This window comes from Terrapene carolina, unplaced genomic scaffold (genome assembly GCF_002925995.2).
Source record: "Terrapene carolina triunguis isolate 2854851 unplaced genomic scaffold, T_m_triunguis-2.0 Scaffold58, whole genome shotgun sequence".
Classification (NCBI taxonomy): domain Eukaryota; kingdom Metazoa; phylum Chordata; order Testudines; family Emydidae; genus Terrapene; species Terrapene triunguis.
The window spans coordinates 4,149,143-4,176,758 of record NW_020664409.1 but is presented as its reverse complement, the minus strand read 5'-3'; the positions used below and the strand labels follow the sequence as shown (position 1 = coordinate 4,176,758).

Genomic DNA, 27,616 nt, shown 5'->3' with positions numbered 1-27,616 from the left:
AAATGAGTTCTTTCTCAGAATGAAAGAGCAGAAAGACAATATCAATTAGCTATGAAAGATGAACTACTCTATTGTTTGTGAAGATGTGAAACCAACTTCCTTTTGCTGACTAGAGCGAGAGGTCATAGCAGAAGAAACTCCTGTCTAAGCTAAAGATTCCAGGAAGGCATGGGGAACATTAAACTCCAGCATCCCATACGGAATAAACAAACAGATTTTAACATAAATGAAGTGCATCTGATATGTAGTAATTAAAACAACAAAATTCAGCCACACAGGTGTAAAGTAAGTGAGCTCCATCTGAAATGGTGTGCTATTTTGATTGGAACAGGCTCATGAAATAGAGTGAAAAGCCAAGATTTTTTGAGATTTTCAGTGACTGAACAAGGAAACTCCTGGGAACTTTTATGTGTGTTCTGTTGTTTGTGGTTTCATCAAAGCGGTATGAAACATGTGCACTTTTCAATATTTGGCATCTTGGGATCAAGAAGAAAAAGGTGAAGAACAGCAAAACAGAGTTTTTCAAATTAAAGCTCTGGATCATAGAATCATAGAAATGTAGGGCTGGAAGGAACCTTGAGAGGTAGCCTTGAGAGGGGCCTGTGCTGAGGCAGGATCAAGTATAACTAGACCATCGTTGACTGGTGTTTGTTCAAGCTGTTCTTAAAAAGCTCCAATAACAGGGATTCCACAACCTCCCTTTGAAACTCGTTCTAGTGCTTCAGGGTCCATATAGTTAGAAAGTTTCTCCTAATACAGTATTTAACCTAAATCTCCTTTGCTGCAGATTCAGCCCATTACTTCCTGTCCTACCTTCAGTGGAGACAGAGAACTGATCACCGTTCTACAGTACTTAATTTATTTGAAGACTATTCTCAGGTTCCTCCCCACCCCCACCCGGTCTTTTTATCTCAGTACCAAACATGCCCAGTTTTTATAACCTTTTCAGGTTATAGGTCAGGTTTTCTAAATCTTTTATAATTTGTATTGCTCTCCTGCAGGGTTGGCAACCCTACCTCTCCTCTAGACTCTCTCCAATTTGTCCACATCTTTCTGAAAGCATGATATTAAGAACGGGACACAGTACTCTAGATGAGGCCTCACCAGTGCCAAGTAGAGCGAGGCAATTACATCCCGTGTCTTACATATCACACTCCTTTTAATACACCCAGAATGCTATTAACCATTTTCACAACTGCATCACATTATTGGTTCATATTGAATTTGTGATCCACTATGGCCCCCAGATTCTTGCCTATGCAGTTACTCCCCATTTTGTAGTTGTGTATTTGATTTTTCTTTGTAAGTGTAGTACTTTGCACTTGATTTATTGAATTTCATCTTGTGGATTTCAGCCCAATTCACCAATTTATCAAGGTCATTTTGAATTCTGATCCTGTCCTCCAAAGCGGTAGCAACCCCTACCAGCTTGGAGTCATCCAAAAATTTTATAAGCCTACACTTTCTACTCCATCATCCAAGTCATTAATGAAAATATTGACCAGTACTGAACACAGAACAGACTCCTGTGGGACTCAACTAGATATGTCGTCCCTGTTTGACAGCTAACCATTAATAATTACTCTTTGAATTCAGTCTTTCACTAGACCAGGCCAATAATCTAGTGGATGGGGGGGGGGGGGGATCTATAGTCATGACATATCCTGATTTTAGTGAGGCTTTTGATAGTTCCTTATTATCTCCTTTCTTAAAATCCAATGGAGCAGTGATATTGGTATCATACACGAAACAACTCTGATCGAGTAAATTTTAAAAAGTTATACTAAAGCCCTGCTTATTTTGGGCAGAGAGGGGGCAGTAAATGATAGCCTATCCATTGAGAACTCCCAACAAGGCTAAGAATTGAATGACCATGAAGACTGAACTCCCCTCTCACCTTACAGGTGGTCCCGTCAAGTAGGTGAGCTACCCACACTGTGCTTATGTTTTTTGTATTAAAATAAGGGCCTTGGATCTACAGAAATGTCAATCCAGCACGTCTCACCAGAACTAAATGTGCTTTCAAAGAAATATATTAAAAGCAGCAGCATGTTTCATTTAAAGAAGCATCAAATACTTATTTCAGGAAGTTAACAGGTTTCCAAAGAAGTGTATCATTTTATATTTCAGTTTTCTAGAGAAAAATAAATACTGTGTTACAGAAAACTCTACTACTCAGAGTAACAAACCAAATTTCAAATTATTCAAGATAACTTGCCAGTGTTTTGCCACTTGTAAACTTTTGTAAGAAAAACATTCAAAAATGATATTTTAACAGTTTACCATCAGTTCCACTTATCAGTGATAGGCTACTTAACAGCAACTTGGAAATGCATGAAACTAATTACTTATTTGATTGGTCAAATATGCATTCCTTAATATCATATTTGCTACATTCCCAACAGATGGAGAGGCCTGAACTGCTCACATTCAATAATATTTGTTTTTTTAGTGTTTAAACATTTGTAATAAAGGGAGGAATGTTTCCCCCCTAGAATACTAAAATGTCTCCAGTAATAAGACTCTATTCCATTGTAGAAACTTTAAAGGTTGGGAAGCTCCACGTATCAAAATGATAACGTGTGGGTTGGCTGTTTTATAACTTGTTATTGACATATGGCTCTGAAGAAAATAAAATACTTTCCAAAAGTTCATGTTGTGTTAATATTCTAGGAATAAAATCACATTAAATAGAGGTGAAAACACACTCTCTCTTCATTTTGATAACAATAAACTCAGCATCATCATGACACACACTAAAAAATGTCTAGTAAATGGGCTAGAGGCGAAATCTGCCTGATGATTGCACCTCTCTGTGCATGTCTGAGAAGCCATGGTTAAAGGGGATGTTGGAGCAGAAGTTTTTTGTCAATGATTTGGTCTCATCCAAGACCCCTGAGTGGAGTCATAAAGGGTTATTCCAAGGTTAGGATCTACAGGTTAGGGCTAGGATCATGTTTTAGCACATACATTCATTAAACACAATACATTTTCACTAAATATGTTAATTTCCCGATGTCTACAATTTCTATAGCTTGTTTCTGCGTTTTCTTTTGCCAGGCTGAAAAATTAATACTGTCCCCTGACATTTTTTCACTTTTAAAACAAGCAGGAGCTGAATCTATATCCTGCTCTGATTTACTTTTTTCCCTCCTGACTCCCCAATGGCTCTGCCCCACTCTCCTTTCCTTCATGAGTAACTTATCTTCACCTTCATCTGGCCTCCTCTACTGTGTTCACACACCAATCATTTTTAGTAACTTTCTTTTACAGTCCCCAGAGGAAGCAACTTCAGACAGAAACGTAGGAAGCTGTGAGACACAGGGAGAGACTTTTGCAGTTGGCACTCAGATTGCAGCACCCACCACAAGAAAGCTGCACAGATAGCTAAGGTTCAGGAAGAAACAGAAAACTGCCATTTTAGTTGGGGGGGGGGAACCTTAATTTGGCAAATTTAAATATCATATTCTCTCTTTTTTTGTTGTTGTTAAATGTCAAACAGTTGCCCAGAGCCAGTGTTCACAGTTATTTTATAAGATGGCCAAAATCTGGGAATTTATGCTGTAAATAGTGATATACTGTTAAATGTAGTGGTAATAACTGGCAATACTATAGTACTGTGACACACAGTAGAGGCTGAATTTGAAACTCAAAATTTTAGCACTCATTCATGATGTTCAAGGCCAAGTTTTCAAATCTGACCTCTAGATTTGTGAATGCACTTCGGGGCTTCATCTTGCAAGCTGACGATTGCTACTGAAAGAAGCTCCAATGCGCCCCCTCCTTCATTGTGATACCAGAATGCTAATGATCAGTGCTAAGCATTGCCTCAGCACCTACGCAAAGGAGCTCACAGGTAGCAGAGCAACATGAAACTACACATGTACTGAACTGAGAATAAGCAAGTAGAAGACAAAGTGGCATGCAGGAGTGCAGATAAAACTGGGCCATTCAAATGCAATCCAGTGAATGTAAATGGTGGATTATAGGATTTTCAGTTGTTCTAGGGTGACCAGACGTCCCGATTTTATCGGGACTGTACCGATATTTGCTTGTTTGTCCCGCGTCCCGACCGATGTGCGGTCGGGACACTGGACAAACAAGCAATTTTGCCCTCCCGGAAGGGTTCTCGCCCCACCCCGCCCCCCCCTCCCCCATGGGCTCCCTCCCCAAATCCCCGCCCTGGCCCCGCCTCTTCCCCAAGCACGTGGCATTCCTCCTCCCTCCCAGGCTTGCCGCTGTAATGGCGGCAAGCCTGGGAGGGAGGGGGTGGTGGCCGGCTTCCAATTCCCGGAGCTGGTGAGTACGGGCACCGGGCGGGCAAGGGGGCTGCTCCCCCAGGAGGGGGGCGGGGGGGCTCCGGACCCCGGCAGTGGCGGGGGAGAGCGGCTCGGGGCTGCACGAGTGGCCATGTAAAGTTTATCGGCTTGGGGTGGACCCCGGCCGGTCCTCGCCCCTGTAGGGAGGTGGTAAGGAGCCGAGTCCCCCCCCTCCCGCTCCCCCTGGCTCCTCAGCTGAGCCCCCCCCATCTCCCTCCTGGGGGAGCAGCCCCCTTGCCTGCCCGCCCGGTGCTTCCAGCTCCAGGAACTGGAAGCTGGCCACCACCCCCTCCCTCCAGGCTTGCACCGGCATTACAGCTGCAAGCCTGGGAGGGAGGAGGAATGCCGCTCAGCTGAGGAGCCAGGACGAGGAGGGGGGGGCGAGACTCGGCTCCTTACCTAGCCTGAGGCGGCCGGCGGGACATGCTGGTGCGGGGCGGGGATGCTACCCCCTTACAGGGCAGGGCGAGGAGCCGGCCGGGGTCCCCCCCAGCCGATAAACTTTACGTGGCCACTCACGGGGCCCTGAGCCGCTCTCCCCCGCCACTGCCGGGGTCCGGAGCCCCACGCCTCTCCCGCTCGGCTGCGCTCCAGTGGCTCCTTCTCCGCGGGGCGGCGGGACGCACCGCATGTGCCCGGGGCCTGCTAATTCCCCTGGCACCTGCAAAACGGTTTTGTTTTTTTTGCTCCGCCCCCCCCTCGCTTCTCCCCTGCATCCCGATATTTCATGTCAGTGATCTGGTCACCCTAAGTTGTTCCTATTGCCAGTGAGGAATAGTGGCTCACCCGAGTGTGCTTAAAAGCTGCACTTGGAAGAAAGTGAGAGCAGGGTCACCCTGCTGACAGATATTCTTGTGAGGGAAGAGAACACGAACTTTCACAGCCTGCTGCTCAGTGCTGCATGATGTGTATTGGAGAGTACTCTTATTAGCTCGACAACCTGCATAATTTGCAACATTCAGTTTATTTCACCTTATGGACTGTGCATACAAAAGAACCTTGCGCATCACCTATCTTGGTCACTCAGTCTCATCTGCACACCAACAGGATGGAAGGAGGGTGCAACCAGATAGTTTCAGCTCTCCGGGGTGCGCATGCAAATTCTGCTGGTCTGATTCTAATCTCACTTACACTGGTTTAAACTCAGTGGCGTTGCTCCTGATTTGCACCAGTTAACTAAGAACAGAATCTGGCCCTTAAAACACTGGCATTTTCCAGATTGATGGCCAAATTAATGTTTAGGGTGATATTTTATATATGTTCATACATTACTTTACAGGTCAAAATTGTGGCTTCAAGACATAATTAGGGTGTTGGTAGCAGTACAGCCTGGCATCACACCAAGGGAAATTCCTCCCTGACACATAAAAGGAGTGTGTCTGCTGCTATGATACTTTAGAGACTACAGCACACTCCCCTCTGTATAGCCAATCAGAGCAGCTGGCTGGTACATAAGAATGGGCTAAGGGTCTTGTCAACTGCATGGTGAAGTGTCTTGGGCTCCAGGAGTTGCATGAAGGGAGCAGACCCTAAGAAGCACAGGGACTGAATTGTGCCCTTCTGCTATGCAGGATTATGGAGGAGTGTGTCTTCCTGGGCATTTATAAAAGAATGGGGAACAATCTAGCCCTAATATGGGGTTTAATTCTCTATCCTCTTCTCACATCAGGTAGCACTTACTCACAACTCATCCCACTGAAATAAATAGGACTGCTCAAGTCAGTAAGTGCTACCTCAAGTGTTTAACCCCTAAACAATTTTATGTAATAGCAGTTTTGATGGTCACTGTTTCTGTGATGTTCGTTTGATTACTGGTCTATACAAACAGCGAAGTAAAAATTCCTCTTACCTGTTTTTCAGGGGCACTACAATGAACTAAGCTCTGTGCATGTGCTCTGCACCAGCTTACAGGTGTATGCAGTTTTGTCTCTATTAGAAATGCTCATGTTGTGTCCACCAAATGGATTGTCAGTTACAAACCTGCTGGCAAGAACATTGGGAGTGGATCCTTTCTCTTCCTCTAGATCTTGCACTAAAGCTTTATTAGGGAAAAAACAGAGTCTGGCTTCAAACCCACTTAAAATCACAGTCTCGGTGTCTGTCAGTTCAGAGCCACAACAGCAACCATTCAAGAAGTGGGTTGGAGAGAGGCATTGCTACCTTCTTCAGTTTTGCTTTCCTGCCTCAGCCTTTGCAAGAGCAGCGCACTATGTAGACATATGCTAAGGGCCTGATCCAAAGCCCATTGAAATCAGTGGGGGGCCCCAATCAGCAAAACACTTGAATATGCATTTAGCTTGAAGCATGTGAGTAGCCTCATTGAAATCAATGGGACTACTCACATGCTTAAAGCTAGGCACCTGCTGAAGTATCATGCTGAATTAGGACCGGGGTGCTTTTCTATGGACTTGAAAGGGCTTTTAATTAGGCTATAAACCATCAATGTAAGCCAGGCTATTTTCCCAACCTAATAAAACTAGGGAAACGGCAGAATCCATCACCCTACGACAAATCAGTTGTCCTGATTAGTGGAGTTCCTGATCTCTTATAGATTTGGAGGCCTTGCGGGTTTTACACTTGGCAGCTCTTCAGTTCCTCAATGAAACTGGCTCACCTGTTACTATCACATCCATCTGCCCACATGCAAAAAGTCCCAACATTTCAGGAGTCTTGAATGTGTGAAGAAAAAAAACACACACACAAAAAATAAGTGTCCATGATTTCCATGGCAAATATACAGCCCTTACTTATGACATTTTATGCCTCTGAATTTTCAACAAAAATGCTAAATATAGGTCATGTGTACTTGAGATTAATATTACGAAATAATTACATCTGCCTCCTGAAGTGTTCTTATGCCATTCTCTGAAGTACCTGGTTCTAGCCACCATCAGAAGCAGGATACTGGACTAGTTGGACTGCTGGTCTGATCCAGTATGGTAATTCCTATGTAATAAGGGAGTTTTATAGTAGTTGGTTTCAATTTAACCCAGCAATCTCTACTAATACATTCATTTATTAGCATGCACATGAGGAGAAACAGTGGAGAGTTTCTCCCTCCTGCTATGCTGACTGTATGCAACCATAGCAGTGAATAGGGGCCATAAAAACACCTCATTAGCCTGGGGAAAATCTCTCCCATTGCAGACACTGCATAAGTCAGGCATAGGCTACCCTGCTGAGGTTTGTCAGTGCATGCCAGGGGTACAGCCAAATCAAGAGAGGTTGTGGTGGAGGAGGAGGGCAGCCCCATGGCATATGCAATTTACAGGGATTCTCAGAGGCTGAGAGCCATGGAACAGTCCATAAGCAGACCAGGAAGGGGGGGGGGTCTATAAATTAGAGCAAGCAGGGGCCCACACCTCTGCTAGAGCAGACCACCATCCGGCAATCACAAAGGAGTCTATAATCTGGTTTTAGAAATTTTGATAATAATTTAAATAAAATTGGGACAACATTTTTATTAAAAAAGTCATGAAAAATTTGTCAACCCCCCCACACCCTCCCCAAAAATGGGTCAATTTCAAACCCTGCAAAATGAAAACTTCAGAAGTTTTCACTAAATTGGTTTCCCAGTTTTCCATTGGCTTTAGTTTTCAACCATATGTTACCAATAAATGCTTTCAAACTTAATTTCACTTTGGAGAGTTCCTTAGGTTTTTTTTTTTCTTCTTTCTTTAATAGGTCTAACATAACAGGAGAAAACAGGATGCTTGTGGGAAACAACAGAAAGGAGACAGCGGCTGTCCTCCTTCATGACTGACTTCCTGAGTTTATTTTGTCTGATTCTTTTGTGCATGAACACACAAACCTGATCCTGATCAGGGTACCTACTTTTATTGTTGTGATAAGAAATATAAATTGTTAAGGAGGCTGTTCTAATCTTCTGCACTGTCTCCCTCTAAACCGCTACTTTTTATGAAATAATTTTAATGGCAACGAAAATAAACAGCTTGTTTTGGAGTTGCAGCAAGGGTGACTCTGACCAAACTTTTTGTTTGTTTGTTTGCAAAAGCCACTGGTTTGACAATCTTTTCTGAAACAGAAATATGATACAGAAGATTTTCTATGGCTGACATTTTCAGCAAAGTCGAATTTCATATGCAAATAAAGCCCAGATCCAGGAAGCACCACTACCCAAGACATGTTTTTAAATGCTGTCTTGAAGAGGGATGGACTTAAATACACTCTTAAATATTTTCTGAACTGGGGCCTAAAGTTGCAGTAGTGAGACAAAGCAGGAAATGGCTGGGAATTCAGCATAGTAGTTTTTATGGTTTTATAGCTTTTCCATGGCTAGCTACAACACTGTAATAGAATATGTATTTATTTAACTGAAGCAGGCTACCTAAATGGTGATTTATCAGAATGGTGTTATCTTTATAGCAATATTGACCAGCCTACCCATCATATGAAAGTTGCTGCAAAATACATTTTATTATCTTCCTCCGAGGGGATTTAAAATACGATGCAGCAGTTCTTTCTTAGAGAGAAATTATTTAAATACAGCCATATAAGTTCACTTGATATCAGTGAACCTTAATTTCCCTCTACCCCTTTAAAAGTCTTATAGGAGACTATTTCTGATATAGTTTTAAAGTAACTAGAGCTTCAGAGGATATTTTTTCAATGGATGTGAATTAGTTATATCAAGTGGCCTTTTTGACATATGCCTAGTTTAAATGCAATGTCATAAAATGAAATTAGTCAGACAAATTGATTCTGAATTTTTTTTTCTGTTTTCAGATTACACTAAACTTACTATTAAAATTGTGTTAAATTAAAAGTTATCATGTCCTTATCTCATTATCAGAGCTTCTCTCAATGGGAAAAAAGAAATAATTTGCAAAAAAATACTTTTTTTTTTTTAAATAATTTTGAAATTTTAGCAAAACTTTGACCAGCTGTACTCATGATAATGAGCAGATCACCATAACTTTCCCAGGACCAATCATGCCACTGCATTGACAAGTTAATGGAAAATCACGCAGAGTTTCTGAGTATGAAACATAAGCTTGATCCCTTAGACTTGGGCCAGTGTGGGTTGGGAGTATTGAGGAGTCAGTTTACACAGTCTGCTGGGTTGAAAGAAAATCTTATATTGCTTTAGAGTCACTTCTCTGACCAGCTCAAGGAGTGACATTTCCAGCCTCTATTAGAAACAACATCTTGTCCTCCTCTTTTAGAAGAATGATCAATATGACATGGGACTTTTAGGTGTGGAGGGGGAAAGAACAGGGAGTGAAGTGAAAAATAAGACAGGGATTCCTGGGGAATCTGTAAGGAGCACAGAGAACTCAGCTAGGAGAAAAGTACTTAGTACCCAAGAGCAGGCTCGTTTTAGCTGATAGAAAATAATAAATGCTTTTATGGATGTACATAAATATCTGTACAGCTGTACCAAGAAGGTATAAAAGTTTCATCAAAAAGTTATGACTTAGATAAAACATTGTGTGTGTGTAGACTGATAGCAAGGTTTTGGCTAATGTTTTATGTGTAGTTTTAAGAGACAAGAAATAAAAATAAAGTCCTCTAAAACTCAGCAAGCAGAAAAAAATAACATGTTCAACTCCAGTGCAAACAAAGGTCTTTTCTCAACCCGTCACTGTTCTTTCTGGGAGAAATAAATGTATCTTAGTTATTGAGTCGAATATGGGCAATGCCCTGCAAGTTGATTTTACAGGGTTTGACTGTTGGATACTACAGTGATGGCTGGCATAGAAAGCCCTGGATAGGTAATCTTTGGGTCAAATCTAGAGGTCTTAGCTCTGTCCCTACTTGGGGAATAGCTCATTAACTTGACTGAGAGTCTTGCCTAAAAACTGAATAAGAATGGATCATCCTCTCCAGGAAACTAACCAACAAACAAAAAAACCCACCATGACAGGGGGCTGAAGGGTAGAAAAATCCCTGTATGATCCCCTTCATGGAGTTCTCTCTCCAGTCATTCCATCGTGGAGGTGAGTATCCTGCCATAGGAACAGACCAGCCCACAGACTCACAGGAATCAGCAAGAACCCATGGTCATATGCCTCTCCCTGCCAGGGCTTTCCCCCAAATAATGGCTATCTAACATTGGGTATATAAAGTTTCTGTTCTGCTCTAACTCCTGAGGTCCTTTTCCTTGCAGGAAGAGGATACATGCACAAAAGGACTTTCTTCACTCATACATTTTCAAGTACATGGTTGGAGCCAGAGTGACCACTTCAGGGTCTGCCCCTGTGTTTATAGAGTGCTATATTAGTTAAAGGCACTAATTTTTTTAAAAAAAATACACTATGGACAGATGAGTTGTAATGCAGCCTCCCTTTTGTTCAGTGCTGGCCCTTTACTAAGAAGGAAACACCAACTAAGCTGAAACATGAATATTCATTTATGCTGAAGGAAACATCTCATTTGAGATGCAGCTGACACTTCTATGCTTAATCCACTTTAAGACTGTGGCTTAAGTTCAACACAAAGTCTTAAAGGTGATAAAACATTTGGTTATCAATTTAAGCCACCTACGATACAAGGCAACCATAGAAGAAATGTATACATTAAGGGCATTAGCACATTTATTAAATGTAAATGATTTTACGTCATAAAAACTCCAGTGAGGAGGGGAGGAACAAATGCATATCTCTGTTTCTATGTAACTTTCTATAGTGATATATCAATTACATTACCTTGAACACTATTTTCTTTCCTAAAAAGATATTGGATTTACTGCACCTAGTACTGTTGCTGAATTTGCCTGCGTAATGTACATACCTTTCTCCACTTTGCCTACTGTTAATCCTTCTACCTCTTGTTATTAGCTTTACTGAGTGCCTTCATTTATTCACCACACAATGGACTGTATGATGATATCCTTTCCTGAGTGGGTGAGGTAGTGCACAAGGAGGACATATCTATGAAAGGTTATATGAAGTGAGGTGCTCTGTGAAACACCATGGCATCAACTCACAACTCAGTTAGTCACAAATGACAGTAAGCATGGTTAAGTTAATCAATGTACAGAAACAAAATCTGGGGAAACTGCTGGGAGAGCCATGTAGCACTGCTCTGATATGCGTATCTGCTATGGGCTTAGACAGCCAGGAGTTAGTAAGTATAGATCTTCTAAATATGACCCCCTTCCAGTCCATGCTGAGCCCTTCAAACCCACACTGGTAACAGATGGTCCCTGCATGCTCCTAAAGCTAATGACACATATCTATATCTATATATAGATATAGATATAGCACCACTTAGGTAAGTAGCCTGCTGAGAGCAGGTTACTGATGTCTAGGGTAACCGTAACTGACGAATCAGTTCTTTTACAATAAGCCATGCTGTTTTGATGGCATCATGGGACTTAAGTTGCTTTAATCTTGGGTCCTCCTCTTTTTCCCAGACGATGTGTCTTATTTAGAATATAAAGTAAAAGCTGCATGCCATAATTGTAATTACATTTACAAACCAAATATTTATTACAATGTAGCATCCTTTGCACACCAGATATTGCACCCAAAATTTTAACATTTCCTGTGTGACTGGTCTTCTATAGATAGTATGCACCACAATGACCCAATATCTTTACACCACTGCTTTCTGTGGTTTATGTCCATGGTGTTACTTAACTCTATAAAGCAATATAAAACAGTTCCCAGAAAATGTCATTAGACAGTAACTTGTATAGCATTACTGCTTTAAAGCAATAACAAATTTCAGTGTATACTTTTAAAGCACTCCTTGCTATTAATTGGGACTATATTCCCTAAACATGCCTAAGGGTCCAAATCTGTACATCTTCACTCACACAAGTAATCTTATGCGAGTGACCTCAGTGAAGTCAATGAAACCGTTCACACGAATAAGGATTACATCTCTACCCCGATATAAAGGATTGGGCCAAAAAAAACCTGATGAGGTTCAACAAGGATAAGTGCAGAGTCACTTTATTCAACATTGGTGAGGGCTCATCTGGAATACTGTGTCCAGTTTTGGGCCCCACACTACAAGAAGGATGTGGAAAAATTGGAAAGAGTCCAGCGGAGGGCAACAAAAATGATTAGGGGTCTGGAGCACATGACTTATGAGGAGAGGCTGAGGGAACTGGGATTGTTTAGTCTCCAGAAGAGAAGAATGAGGGGGGATTTGATAGCAGCCTTCAACTACCTGAAGGGGGGTTCCAAAGAGGATGGAGCTCGGCTGTTCTCAGTGGTGGCAGATGACAGAACAAGGAGCAATGGTCTCAAGTTGCAGTGGGGGAGGTCCAGGTTGGATATTAGGAAACACTATTTCACTAGGAGGGTGGTGAAGCACTGGAATGCGTTACCTAGGGAGGTGGTGGAGTCTCCTTCCTTAGAGGTTTTTAAGGCCCGGCTTGACAAAGCCCTGGCTGGGATGATTTAGTTGGGAATTGGTCCTGCTTTGAGCAGGGGGTTGGACTAGATGACCTCTTGAGGTCCCTTCCAACCCTGATATTCTATGATTCTATGATATAACGCTGTCCTCGGGAGCCAAAAAATCTTACCGTGTTATAGGTGAAACCGCATTATATAGAACTTGCTTTGATCTGCCAGAGTGCGCAGCCCCGCCCCCCCGGAGCACTGCTTTACCGCGTTATATCTGAATTCGTGTTATATTGGGTCGCGTTATATCGGGATAGAGGTGTATTTCCACAAGTAAATGTTCCAGGATTGGGCCGTTATGTCCAGCAGCCACTCATGTACTTTTGAAAAGCTACATTCACAGTTTAGTTTGTTCATGATGCTTTCTCAGTCCTAAATTACCCATCATTCAATTGGTAGAAATATTTGTTGCTTTGGGCCTTTGGCTCAGATTAAAGCAAATCTAAACACTTGTTTTCCATAGTCTTTTAATTATATGTTGGTTTAGTAATTTTAATGATTTTAAAGTGGTCCAAGCTATTATCACGGTCTGTACACAGTAAGTCAAAGTGATTGATTGACATAGCTATAAATAATATACCACACTGTGGCGTACAACTCTATATAATGCAGTGCTTCTGAAACAAGCCGTTACATTGTTTGAAAATTATTCACAGCTCTGCCGATGGAGGCTCCTTTCAGATTGCACTAGAACAAACCTTATGGAATACCCTGATGAACAAACATGGTGATGAGACAAAATGAAAATTGTTCATGATTGGATGAACACGCCAGACTGTTTTAAATAGAAGTGATGCGCTGTTCAGTACTAGTTAAAATCAGTCTATTCTTACCTTTCCACCTCAACGTTTCCACTAAATCATCTTTAATAGTGTGGAACCAGAGAGCAGTCAGAATGCAGACAGTAGAAGTAATCACTCTGTGGAATTATTCACTTAACTGGGTTCATGAAATGATCTTGTAGATTATATGGCTCTTTATCATGGGGCCTTAAAACACAGGATGATCATTTAGGGCTATATGTTCTCATCAGCTGAGCATAAGCAGAATATGTATCTCGTAAGTTAAAACAAAAAGAGGCAGCATACCCCAAGCACTGTTTACAAATGTGCAAGCAGCATGTTCCCAACAGGAGAAACACTGCAGTAAAACAGCAACACGTGACATCTGCACTCTGTTGAAATGGTGGAGTGGTCAGGAACAAAGCAGATAAAGTCAGGCCCCAAGAGTCTTGAACCTTAGGGTAATTCAGGGTATGTTATGGAAAACTCTGGAGAAACAGCAGCACAATTGGATGAAGGAAAAAAGTGAAAATAGAGGATTTGCAAGCTGGCCACATCACCTAAACAAGAGATAGCTATAGCAACATTACTGGTCAATATTGTTGAGGGAAACAAGCTACAAAATAAGGTTCGTGGGCTCATGTGGGATGCCAGTGACTGAAGGATCTGTGTGAAGAAGGGCCACCAGAGACTCAGAGGATTTCTTAACGGCTAAACATAGTTATGTCAAATCTCCGCATTTCTTTTCTGTATTTTTCTAGCAAAGAAAGTTAGGGAAGACAATTATATATGAAAACGGCACTGATATATGCTGTCAGAGAGGAGAGCCTGGCATGGAATCAGAGTACTCTCTTTTTCAAGGAACAGTATGATGCAATTGTTCATTTCTTGTTCCATCATAATTTTTGACATATCTTACTCTGAGTTGACAAAACCCCCATAGATTATACTGCAAAGCTCTGGCATAATGGGACAAGCTTTAGACTTTTTAGGCTGAATTTAAGGGTGCTTTGATGGTTTAACCCCCTTGTCCCTAATGTTATTTTAGCACTTAGGCCAGATTGACTGATTCACATAAACAACACGCCCATTGACTTCAAAGAGAGTTCTGTATGTAGCAAGATCCCCTTATAGTAGCTTTGTATTTGAACTTGTACTTAAACACTTATGAAAGGCATTCAGACCCAGAAAGAAGGATACAAAATAAGAGCTGAAATGTAGGGGATGCATTTTTAACAAAACTAACAACATTTAAAGATAATTTCTATTTCCATTTTAAAACTTAGCCTAGCTATTTCACAGAACTGGAGCTAGACTAACAGAACTGGAAATATTTTCTCAGCAAAGTCCAAAAGCTGTAGGGGGCTGAGTACCCTAATTCACATCAAAATCAGTGTGAGTTAAAGGCACCAAGCATCTCACAGGATTGAGCCCCATGTGATTAATACTGTTTCTTTCTGAGTAAGTGAACGTTCTTCTGACTCTTAACATAAACATTATTTACAATCTTTACAAATTTAAACCCTGATCTATTTGTGTTACAAATGTAATGTTTATTGTTATAAAACAAATGGGGAAACTATTTCAAGCATTCTACCATTAGGTATATGCAGACTTGGACATAACAAAGTTTTATATCATTTTAATAATGTATCAGATATTTAGTTTGCTTAATATCTGTTAACCAAATATGTGTCCAAATACTGCAAGTTACATTCAGAAAGTCATATTGTATTATAAATTATGCATAATTCCATCATTAACTGAAATGTACTGGGGTATGTTCATGTCATCCATAATAGTTACAATGTCAGGTAAATTTGTAGGTGTTAATATAATATATCAACATACGAACAATTGGGACTCACTCTTGCATTTCTTATGCACCCAATAAACCAAATGAAATTAATATGTGTTTGGGGTGCACAAGGAATACAAGCTCTAGCCCAAAGTCAATTTAGTTTTCAAGTGCGCTTCCTTGTTTTCTTGCTAAATTTGCTACTCATTAAAATTCTGGTGCAGGAACCATCTTCATCTCATTTGATTTATTTCATTTCATATAGATTAAACTGTAATTTCAAGCAATGGAAACTATTATGATGCCATGTGCAATGTCTACACTACATGCAAATACTTACGTTTATTAAGGTATCCAATAATAGCACCCAAATGAAATCTAGTTGAAGGAAAGGAACAACCATTGGAACAATTTACTCAGGGTCATGGTGGATTCTCCATCATTGACAATTTTAAAATCAAGATTGGTTGTTTTTCTAAATAACCTGTTCTAGGAATTATTTTGGGCAAGTTCTGTGGCCTATGTGATACAGTGGTCACTTCTGGCCTTGGAATCTGTGAATGTATGAAGGCATATACTAAGGACCAATTTCTACCTCAGATATATCACTACAATCCCAATGATTTCAGTGGAATTGCATGATTATAACCAAGGGAAGAATTTTACCCTAAAAATATTCTGGATATAGAAAACATTCTTGTTAACTATGACAATATAATTTTAAAGATTTTTAAGATTCCTGACATAATGTAAAATCTATTTTAAATTAATGTAATTTAAATGTCACAAATGACACTTTGCTGAGATTTGATGCATTTTATACACGAGAAATGTTCTGCCATGAATATTCATTACCAAGACAGTATAAAATTAAATTTGTTTATGTTTTGCCATTAAGTTAGAAATGATTAACATTTTAAAATTACAACTTTTAAGCATAATGAACTGGTTATCATACACATAATCACAGCAAACCTTATTAGTACCAAAAGTATATGTGATCTGATGGTAGATGACCCGGGAAATTCTTTCAACATCAATAATTTTCAGGTATATTTAGAAAAGCTTACAAATTTTAGGCCTGATGCTACACTTACTATCAGATACAGTGGGTATCACTATGAGTAGTCCTCATTAAACAAATAAGTCTACTCAGAGTAGCATTATGCCCGACAGTAAGTGTTGCTAAGAATTACCCCCTAACTTATTGTTAATATGCACAATTTAACAGTATTGCCAATTCTAACAATATTATTGGGAGTCTCATGATTTTTGGTGTGTTTGGTGTCCCAGTTCTTGGAAGCAAGTGATTATGTGAAAATTTCAGTTTCCATTAAAAAAAATAAGTTTGTCTTCATGGTTGCAGAGATACATTTGAAAACATGAACTCCAAAGGCTCATAAAACAGAAGGCAAGTAAATAGAATCCCCAAATGTTTTTTTTAAAATCTAATGATTTTTAAGCCATTTTTCCAAAGCACTGGGTTTGCACAAATAATTTTATAATTTTTAACTGATACATCTGTACTCATTTTGTGCCAAGGGATCATGTAGAGTCATATCACCCCTTTCCACATAAAGCATAGAAAGTGGGCATTTACAGCTGGATACTCTGGTTTCTTAAAGAGACAAATTTTGCCACATCTTCCTGGAAGCATGGGAACAGCAGTGGAGCAGAACTGTACCCTGAAAATCATGTGTAATCCAGACAGCTGTAGTAAAATACATCAAATCTGTGGCTCTTGACCATAGATGTGTGTGTGTCCTGCTTCCTCATGATTCCCAGCACCCCATTCTACAGCAATGGCAGCTCAGTGACCATACTCCTATAGGCTCACTGCCCCGTGAATATGCTTACATGAACATGTCGATGGAGTAGTTCACGCGCCCTAGGGTGGAGTACTATTGGACATTCTCACAGGACCCCTCTGATGGAGTGCTACAGGAATGTAGTGAAAGTTAAAGATGCTTTAAGCTATTTCCACCAACATTTTCAGGACTTTGAGGGGGAACTTACTGTGTGTAATTTTTCTTCTTCATGTTTCTCCACTTCTGACAAGCTACACCCTGCTCTCCCAGCACGTGGCATAAGCCCTGGATGATGAGTTGTTATTTTTATATGAACTGGTAGAGCATAGGGAAATCTTCCCTTTACATGCCTCCCCATGATCTTTTGCCCGTCTGAATATAGGACCTGATCCAAATACTACTGAAGTCAATTGGAGTATTTCCATTTACTTCATTGAGCTCTGGATATGGCCAATAGTCCTTAATCATAAAAGGCATATTCTCCCTATGATATTTACCCTGAATTTAGGTGTATATTTTCAGTAGACCGGGGACTTGTCTTCCTGTTTATTGGTGTGAAACAGAGACAAAAAAATGAATTGTGCATGCAAATTTCAGAGTTTGCACCTGTAGTTGTACTCCAAATTAGACAGTTAAAGGCAGAAGTACTAAGACTGGATTTACAAATCAATTGAAGATACAAAAATACAGGCACGAATTTTGCTGATGCAAATTGTGATGGCAAAGGAGAGGCCATTCACACAAGCCCTTTAACAAATATCTCTCTTAGAGTAATGTGTAGTCAAATACTGTCATTTGGGCTCATGAGGATCCTGGCAGTAAAGCCAGGAGAGAGGGTGGAAATTGTGGCAAAGTGGAATTTGTCCAGGTAGGAATTCTTACCTGATAGTGCTTAAGAAACAAAACTGAATACATATTAACACCCCCTACACCCCGCAAAGCCTTCACTTGGGCATGATTTTAGCTACTTCTTCATTGTTCTCATGAACCCCAATCTCCCTAAGCTTACAGTTACAGTAACTTTAAAAACATAAATCTGTCCTTTAGATTACCCCTTTATCTCATTTCTAATCTGTTAACACCCTGAATCCAGGGTATTTTATATTCCTATATAATATTTGGGGATTATACATTTTACAACAACCCAAAAGAGGACATTTAATAACATTTTAAATAGCTAAGGTGTTGATTAATTGGGTTAGTGGCCTAATGCTGTATTTAAGGGTGGCCAAAGGGTAAATTGAAAAGACTTCAAACAAGGTTTTCAAATCAAGTGATGAGCTTTAGAAAGAATTAAAAATGAATGGGATGCAGATTTCCCCAGGAAAATCCAATAATTTCATCAAGCCACTTCATTTTTTTAAACAGCCTTTGAAATGGTTTCATAAACAATATGACTTATTTTACAGAATGAAAAGATAAGTACCTGAAAATAATTATTGAAACTTGTTCCTTGACCACTACAGAAAATGATATCATATCCTTCTATATAATTCAATGTGCAGGGGGATGCCATGGGAAAAGCCTACCCTGCCATTGGAAAAGAAAAAACTGTACATCAACTTAGCCTCTGAAAAACATCATTCATAGTGCCCTTCACAGTAGCCCTCAAAATGACAAAGAATAGCCCTTAGGTCAGAGAAAGAGAGAGTGAGAATTACTCAGCGGGGTTAGGGCACTCACTGAGGATGTGGGAGACCCAAGCTGAAATCCCTGCTCTAATGACTAATTAGTCATTTATAAAAAGTGGAACAGCTTCAACAAGAGAGACACACGCCAGAATAGCCCAGTGGTTAAGGCACTCACCTACAGCGTTTGCAACACAAGTTAAAGTCTCTTCTCCACATCAGCAAAAGGGGAGGAATTGAACCCAGGTTTCCCACATCCCAGGTGAACATTATAACCACTACACTAACAATTATAAGGAGACCACCACCATCCTTCTCCTCCTGGCTAAAAATTATGAGATGGAACCTTCCTTCTCCAGCCTTTTTTTGAATCTAGCTGTTTAAAAATGCCTCCAAACAAAACATTTCAGGTCAAATGACACCCAAACTAGAATTTTTGATGTGCCAAAATTTTGGGGTTAAACAATTCTTTCTCTGTGGTTTTTCAGAACTGCCAGAGAACAAAAAAAATCAGTTGTTCACCCAAGTTTGTGGGAAAGATGCCATTGCGTGTGAAAACATAAGATCCCTTTGATTTCAACTGAAGAATGATTGGGACCTTATTCAGTATAAGGCTGGCCAACACTCACTGCTGTTCCACTTCATGTCCCATCCCCGGTCTCTTCACCACAGAAACAGCTTCTTCTGAGAATTTTCTGGCTCCTTTAGCCATTCATCAGTCTCCTTATCCTGCCCCCTCCAATTCCTGCAAATTGTGATTTAATGCTGCTTGAAGCAGCATTAATTTGTGATAGTTTTCTGTGTGAGTTAATCACTATTTCAAGAGCAGCACCTGCTGACTCCACATATCTGTCCAGAGACCACACCCACTTTTCTTTGCAGTCAGTAATATTATGGATTTTTTTATTGTATCTTTTTGTGATATTATTTATTATATGACTCCATCTTTTTCTCCCAGAAAAGTGACTTTTGTAGCATTTTCAAATATAAGTTGCTGCTTTATTTCTGCATCTGCAGCTCACATTCTATGGGAGCATATGGCCCCTTCATAAAACAAAATAAACAGGTATTTCACAATGGAAGAGGAAGAAGAGCTATATGTTTGCTTATGGGGTCATATCATCAGCAGGTGTAAGTTGTGTAGCTCCACTGAAGTCAATAGAGCTATGCAGCTTTACATCAGCTGAGGATCTGGTCCCCAGTGTGAGATTACCAATTAATTTGAGTACACTTAGATCTGAGCAGAACTTCAGGGCTGATCCAGTTTATTATACGCTCCATGGGCCTCCTGTAAATCATAACCACAGAGGATAATCATGGCTTTTTGGAGGGAACATTCCCTCTTCAGTGACCATTCACTCACCTAAGCAAGCATTCTGCCCTGCCACCTTCTCCAAAGCACGGTCTCTTTCCTCTGACAAGACTTTACTCCCAGACAAGCAAACGAATTCAAGTGGGGAATGACACTGGGTGACCCCCTTGAACAAGCTCAGAAAGTCTCCATAGCAGCCTGACATGATGATGACTTCTTCCAAATGTCAATCAGCTTGGAAACACCTTTAAAAATGGCTGTGGTCCAAAGTTTACTGTTGGATTCTTTCTCTAGCTAAAATATCCATTCCATGTACGGAAATGCCATATAGGACACTATTGACCTTTATCTAGCTACTTACAGATGGACAGATATAGGTCAATTGCTGGCAAGCAGGTCTGCTTGAATGTATAATAAATAATGGAGATATCCCATCTCCTAGAACTGGAAGGGACCTTGAAAAGTCATTGAGTCCAGCCCCTGCCTTCAGTAGCAGGACTAAGTACTGATTTTGCCCCAGATCCCCAAGTGGCCCCCTCAAGGATTGAACTCACAACCCTGGGTTTAGCAGGCCAATGCTCAAACCACTGAGCTATCCCTCCCCCCAATAATGTACCAATAAAGAGATCAAACACTACCTTAACTATTAACACCCACCTATCTACTACCTCAACCAATTCACTGCAATAAGATTTCCCAACACTACAAGTTATTTTTCCTGTCTGATAAGAAATATAACACTCCCCGCCTTAGATCATTAAGTATGAGTCACTAAATGGTCTGTCCCCTTATCAGTAATTAGATATAATTTCTCCAGCCTGGAAGCTCTCTGCTTCCCAGATGGTTCCATCATTTAACATTTTTAAATATAGCCTTCTGTAACACAACTAACATCTGAATAGGTCAGTATGTAGGGTGAAAATTGGAGATGTTCTAGGGATGGCATAGGAATGAGGGGAAGAGATACTTTATGTCATTAGCCAGTCTTAACAAATGTAGGCATAAGTTTTCAGAAGCAGTGATTTTATGTCCCTTAATTTTTGGATGCCCAAATGGAGACCTTCAAAAGGGCCTGATTTTCAGAGGGCAGATGCTGAGAACTTGCACCCCTTTAAAGTATCTCAGGTTGGGCACCCAGAAATTGATGCACCTAAATCACTATAATTTTAAAAAATTAGGCCCTTTATAGTTTTCAAAAAATAAAGTGAGAACACATTCTTGTGGTGTGGAGCTGAGGTCCTTGTGTAAGCACATTTAGTTTTCAGATATAGCATTTATTTGCACATGGACTGATACAGTATCAGATAAGCAAAAAAGCATTTTATATCAGTCTATAGTTTTATAATGTTCCGTAGCTACATTCATTGATGCAGAAGAGGCAATTGAAGTCCTTTGAGAAATATTATCCTCTTGATATGAGCATATAACTGAGATTACTAGGATTGGCATGTGTACATCAGTAGGGAGAATAGTCCTCTTAGTTTGGAAAACAACTTTGTTTCTTTTTAATCAGTCCAAGAAGGCTTGAATAAGATATATGATAGAGTATATTAATTGAACAGCATTTGGAATTTCACAGTAGGGAATATTTATAATACTACAATTGATCAGTATTTGGAAACAAACATCATAAACAAATATTTGTTTGAAAACTAATTAATGAAAGTAATATGAAAAATAAACTATGAATATAATCTGATTGGAGGGGCAGATAAAGTTTGTCTTGATTAATTGTTTATAAATTGTTTTTGAGAAACATACCAACTCCTTGCTCTACCCAAATTATGTAATTGACTGTGTGTGTGCAATCTGGCAACAATACAGATAGCAGTAATGGTATAATTATAACTTGCAGCTGAAGTAGATAAATAAGACTGCTGTTAACTAGTGGTTGCCATTAAATTTAAGGGTGGAGAAGTGTAGCACTAACTCCATCTGCATATAGATAATAATAATAATGGATTTAAAGTTCAAATAAAGCAAAGCAACAGCACGCTGCATCCTATCCCAGCGAGTATCCTGGAACAAGACAATGACCGGATCAAAAGGGGATGCAACCCTGCTTGTAGCAGCTGGCAGGAAAAACACTATAGGCTGTGTTTGAGCAGCAGGAGTGTACACATGAAATGCATTAAATGGGAGGTAACCCGTAGGTGTGTAGGGAAGGGGATATTTCCTGTGCCCTAAGCATCACTTTAGTCCTGACTGAATCACTGAGTAGGGGAAATGACATTCCTTCCTCATTTCCACCTCGCTTCCCCTCTCCATGTACACAGACACAGTTATATATGCACTTGCACAGAAACACACAGCTTACACACATCGACATAGAGGAAAACACATCACAGAGAGAGAGAGAGAGTTACTTTAAACAATGAATTATTAGAGTCCATTTTTCTTGGTAGCATACAGACACTCTATTCAGCACCACCTGGAATGAACAGCTCCTCGTGTTCATATGTGCTCCGGAGTCTTTCCCTGACCCTAAACCTCTCAGCTCTACACCAGTGCAGTAATTAAATTTGAAATAAGAAAAAAGTAATATCTGGTAGTTTCACAATTAAGAAATAGTACTAGCAATGGACACATAAAGAGGAGAGATACAGAATGGGGAATCTATTTCCAGATAGATTCCAAATGGGCTTCATCCAACATACAGTAAGTGCTTCTACTTTCTGCAGTGAATACCATTTGAATACCAGAGAGCACAGCTCTTACCCTGAATAAGCAATAAGTATACAAAGTAAAGGTTCGTTGAGGGGGGCCAGCTATGAATTAAGTGTTCTAGTTTAATTGCACCTTTAACTGTTTCATGAAAGCTACACATACAATAACTTAAGGGATAACTATTGTATCAATACTTCCTAAAAATATAAAATATTCAAAGTAATTCTTAATAAAATATACACAAGGTTTGTTTGCTAACCCTAAAATTCAGCAGACAAGTTCAGAAATACTTTTTGCCACAAACAATTATATGAACCTTAAAAATATACAAACACACCATTCCTTATAAACAAGAGGTTTTCAAAACCTAACCCTACACCATATAACATAATCAGATCTAGAAGAAGTTTAACCATCTTTAAAATAAAACTGGTTCTTTGGAATACGGGTCCTTCTGAAATTAAGGGGCCTTGGTTTATGCATTCTTGGAAAACAGTCACAAAAATAAAACCAAAAGCTCAACAATGGAGCGGATATCACTGGCATATTTCACTGAGTTAGCTCACTAACTTAAACACGGGTTGCTAAGCAATTTTTTTTTTAAACTCAAACCACCCAGTGCCAGATGGATTAATGAAAACATCCACTCGCACTGCTTTAAACAGTTTTATTCTGTTTCTTCACAAATCTTTCCAGTGCTACTTCTTTGAATTATTCCCTTTAAAGGAAGTCCATTCCTCAGAGGTTAGAAATGGAGCTTTAAAACACACAAATTAAAAGGGAAACTAAATGTACTTATCCAATTTTCATAGGAATTACAGAAGAAAGGAAGAAAGAAAGAAAGAAAGAAAGAGCAGCATTCTACCTGACCTTCCAGGACTTGCTGTAGTAATGTCTGCTAGTCCCCTCCCCACACCCCTACGTCTTGTCTGTTTTCACTTTCAGTTCCTTAAAATCAATACCACCTACTGGCATCACTTTCTAACTCCTGCCTTGAAATGCCACCCAGCCAAACTAAAGCTTTATTCAATAATTTTAAAAAAACTAATCATGACCAGAAAGGGATAATCAGACTGTGAACAACATAATCAACCAGTCACAGTCAATGGTAAACACAACCTGCATATTACTAGTTACCAAGGGGATGAATCTGTCCCGCACCAACTTTCAGTCTGGAGGAGAAAACAACTACATCTTTATCACCTCCAATTTGCAACCTGTTGAGGGGGAAGGGAGAGAGACTGCAACATAGCAAGCAGGAGCTCTCAGTCAAACTCTCTTCCCACAGTGAGCTGTTGAATTGAGGGGCTCTGCTGAAAAAGGGAGTTGCATTGTAGGATCCTGCCAGTAGGGTTACTTCAGTGTACCCTGGTGGGAAAGTCAGGAGACTGCAGCTGAGACTCCTCTCTAAAGTTATCTCAATTCCCCCCCTCCTATGCAAGGGGAGCCTGGTGGTCTGGTATGGAGGAAACTGAGTAACCACCCAGGAGCAACTGTCTTCTCGTTTCCTCACTTTTGAGGGCAGGTAAAGGGAGGATCACCATGGGCAGGAGACCCTCAAGAGGGGAATGGCCCAATGGAGAGAGGAGGGGTACAGGCCTGGTGGGAAAGGACCTTGAGGATGGCAGGAGTAACGTGAAAGGGGATCTGGGAGGGAACAGGCATCATGTTGGAGGACCTCGAGGACAGGGAGACAGAAAGAAGAGAGGTGAAAGAGGAGCTGGAGGGCAGCTCTGGGCGCAGTGTCTATGTGGCGGGGGTGGAGGGGAGAGATAAGGGACGGAAGCAGAAAGAAGAGGGGTGAATTTGGGGAGCTGGAGGGATGAGAGAAGACCTGGGAAAGGTGGAGCAAATAGGAAGGTTGTGACACATTGAGGGGCAGAGAGAGAGGGAATGTCAGGGTTACTGTGAGAGAACATGGGATCTCATGGGGCAGAGAGAGTGGGAAGGATATAGGTGTAAGTTTCAGACTAATCTTGGGGACAGAGGCATGGGAGGAAAGACTGGAGGAATTACAAGTGGAACAATGGGGGTGATTTCAGGGGAGGAATGAATGAATTTGGGCAGAAGAGGAGACTGGTGAGAAGGAGGAAGGAAGAGTAGTTTGACGGGGAGGGACAAGAATGATGGGCTATGAGAAAGGGAGGGATTCTAGGAGTTGAGGAAAGGAAGAATAGAATGAAGAGTCTGCAGAGAGAGAGAGAGATGTAGGGCTGGGGGGAGAGAGAGTCTTATTGGAGAGGACAGAAAGAGAATTAGAGGCTTGAGGGAAGGGGAGAGGAAAGGGAGAAAGAGAGTTTGCAGGGAGAGGGAGGTGAGAAGGAAATTTGGGAGGAGGGAAATAGGTGTTGGGGACAGGGAAGAGGAAGTGGGGATTTGGGAGTAAAGGGGGTTGGAGGACAGATGGGGAAGGAGGAGCATGGTAATAGGAGGAGGAATGTTTGGGGAAAGGAAAGGAAGAAAGAATGAGGGATGTAGGGCTATTTGGTAGCGAAAGAGGAGATGGCTTTTGGGGGGAGAGTAGTTTGGGGGCAGAGGATAGGGAGACTAAGTGGTTTGAGGGGCCAAGTGAGAGGTTTGGAAGGAGAATAAGGGGCATAGAGGAAAAGGGATGGGTTTGAGGAAATGGGGGGGGGGGAATAAGGTCTTTGGGGGAAAGGGAAAAGAGAATGAAAAGTCTGGGGAAAGAATGAGGTGTGAAAAGAGAGGACATCCTAGAAAGCTGGGAGGAGGATAGATGGAGGGGATGTCTGGGGAGAGTTAGGTATCTAGACCCTTATGGGGGAAGATGGGAGATAAATGAGGAAAGATATATTAGGGGTGATTGTGGTACTGTGTAGGTCTCTTCCCCCCCCCCAAAAAAAAAACTTTGAGGGGGAAATTACTCCACTGCTTGCTTACTCCATGACAGGAACTGAACGCTGCCACCACCACGTCTTAGTCCTCCCCTCCTGCCCATCCATGCTGCCCCCTCCTGCCAGTTCATTTTGTATTGCACCAGTGTCTTACGGCTGGGGAGCGAAGGGAGGGGAGAAATGCTTGTGTGACCGTGACATGTCAGGGTTTCACATACCTTCAGCAGCGCCCTGCACCCAGCAGACACAAAGAGGCAGAGTGGAGTGCAGCAGCAGCAGCAGCCTGAGGATGGGAAGGGGTGGGTGGCAGGGAAGGGATGAGCATTGGGGCGTGTGTCTGTGTGTGTGCACCGGGGGGGATGGACAGGGAGAGGGGTCGCTCTTACCTCTCCCAAGATTGAAGGAGATCCTGGCCTCTGCGAGGTAAGGGGTGTCACTCTTGGACCTGACTCTCCTGATGGGTCTCCGGTCTATCTCCTCCTCCGAAGATGCCGCCATTAATGTGGGTACGGTGAGCAGGGTCGCCCGGCGAGCTGATGAGGGAGAAAGGAGAGAGAGGTGGGGTGGGAAAGAGGAGAAGGAGGGAGGGAAGAGGAAGAGGCGCACACACAGAGGAGGGGGAGGGGGAGCAGAGGAAGGGGAAAGAGAGGAAAAGAGAGAAAGAGGGAGAGGGAGGGAAAACCCGTTAAGGATCTCTGGACTGGAGCAGCGAGATCGGGAAACGCTGCCCTGCCAGCCCCTCTCCCTGCAGCCTCAGCACAGGCGGAGGGGGCAGGGCCAGGGGTCACCTGCAGGCGCCGCACAGCGTCCATCCCCCCGCCTCCCAGCAGGGAGGGCAATGTCCCAGTGCTAAAGTGACCTGATTATTGCCGACAGTGACTGGCTGGTGACTAGAATGGCCAGTGGGGTAGGGAGGGAACCTCAGCGCCGCCCCATTGATTCGGGGCTGGGAGCGTTGTGTGACGGAAGTGTCTGCTTGGGGGGTGCAAGTGTGGGAGAGAGAGACACACATCCCCTCTTCCCTGGGCAAGCGGCCAGGCTGCTGAGGCACGCGGAGGTGGGAATGACACCACCAGTGGCTGCTGGTACAGCTGAGGAGGCGGTGAAACAGGACAGGCTGTGACTCTAAGGTGACCTGACATTCCAATTGCTGGAGAGGGACTCGCTTTTCCTTTTAATCAGTTCGTGTTCTAATATTTATGCTCGTTCCATATAATCCTCAATATGAAAAAAAAAAGGTTGCTTCTTCCACCCCCCGTTTCCTATAAGTGGGGAAAGAAAAAGCAGCAGTGTGAGGACCAACCACAACATGCACCAGCACCGGCTCCTAGAGTAGTTGAAAACTTTTGACAATATTGTGGGATGTGCAAAGCTCCTTGAAAGTTCTGTTTATAAGGTCAGATTTGGGGAATATCAGACTAAGACCCTGTTCATTGTTGGAAAGGCTGCCACAAGACTGAACTGCTTAACTCCTCAACCCCTATGTATGCATACATTTTCCTTTCTGTGGACAAACACACTGACAAAAGTGGAACCATTTATAGGTAATATATTTTTTAAGTGCCTAAGTGACCTAGGAGCCTCAGTTTCATTTATAAAAGTGACTTAGGCCCAGATCCTCAAAGGTATTTGGATGTCTAACTCCCACTGAAATCAATGGGAGTTAGGTGCCTAAGTACATTTTGGGATTTGGGTCTAAGAGCTTGGGATATAGGCTTCTACGACCTTTTGGCGCTTTTGGATATTTTGCTCTGTATCTAGAAAGCATAAATGCCCTTAACCTTATTTTTAGAAACAAAAAATGGTTTTGTAATTAAGGCATTGGACTGGGACTCAGGAGATCTAGGTTTAATTGTCAGTTTTGCTGCAGACATTCTCTGTGGCCATAGGCAAATATCTGTGGCCCAGTTCTCCAGCTGTAAAATAAAGAGAATACTTCCTGTCTCCTGCCCTTTTCTGTCTTGTCTATTTAAATGGCAGGGGCTGTCGCTTAGACTGTTTAGCACATTGGGTCTCCAATCTCATTTGGAATCGCTATATGGTACTGTTAAACAAAATAATAATAATAA

General features: G+C 41.5%; 1 protein-coding gene across 1 annotated transcript in view; it reads right to left on the bottom strand.

Annotated features, from left to right (window-relative positions):
* PHACTR1 (phosphatase and actin regulator 1) overlaps positions 1-25,991 on the bottom strand; it is a 410,748-nt gene extending 384,757 nt beyond the window's left edge. The window contains exon 1 of the mRNA XM_026660202.2: positions 25,934-25,991. The gene's annotated coding sequence lies outside the window, so the exon portion shown is untranslated. The remainder of the gene's footprint in view (positions 1-25,933) is intronic.
* Positions 25,992-27,616: the final 1,625 nt, after the last annotated feature.